Raw genomic sequence first — 902 nt, forward strand, 5'->3', positions numbered from 1 at the left:
ACCTGGTGAGGACAGGGCCAGTGTTGCTGGGAGACCCTGGCAATAGTGGGGGCTGGGAGCTGGTGGCAGATGGGTGGACACCCGACCTTTTCGAAGCAGCTGCCAGGTATGGGGCCTGCTTGGTAGTCTTTTCAAGAGCTGTGGAGTCCTCACCATTTGGCTCAGTGGATAGAAGGTCGGCCTGCAGAACAAAGGGTCCTGGGTTCGATTCTGGTCAAGGGCATATACCTTGGTTGCAGGCTCCTCCTCGGCCTGAGCCCTGGTTGGGGCATGTGCAGAGGCAACCAATCGATGTGTTTCTCTCACATCAATGTTTCTGTCTTTCCCTCTCTCTTCTCTCCCTAAAAATCAATGGAAAATATCCTCGGTTGAGGATTAACAAAAAATAAAGTATATTTTTAAAAGAAGAGCTGTGGCCACACACAATGAGGGGCCAGGGAGTCCCCTTTCCTTGCTACCTCTTTACACCTGATCCTCAGAGGCTCTCAGCCCTGGCCTTTCCTCCCTGCCACCTCCAGCCTCTTTCTGCTCCCCTCCTGCAGACCCAGAGCCTGCTCAGGGCTCCCTGCAGGTGACACCCATCTCCCTCCTCCCCCGTCTCCCCAGCACAGTGGCCTTCCCAGCCTTCCGGCCTTCCTTCGCCTGGGCTCCTCCACCCCAGGGCCCTCCTTGCCTCTGTCCATCTGGCCATCTACTCCTAACACCTGGGAAGACAGTGCTCTTCAAATTTGGGGCTCACATAGCCCCTAAAATAATTTTGGAAACTACAGATGGTGCACTGCTTTAAGCCGGTCCATCCTTGCTGCTTGACACAGTCGCTGCAGGGAAGAAACATATGCACAGCATATGTTTCAAGGGACCTGGCATACTGTTCTTAATATGTTTGCTCCCCTTCTTAGCCC

The sequence above is a fragment of the Myotis brandtii genome, unplaced genomic scaffold, assembly GCF_000412655.1.
Source record: "Myotis brandtii unplaced genomic scaffold, ASM41265v1 scaffold6, whole genome shotgun sequence".
Lineage (NCBI taxonomy): Eukaryota > Metazoa > Chordata > Mammalia > Chiroptera > Vespertilionidae > Myotis > Myotis brandtii.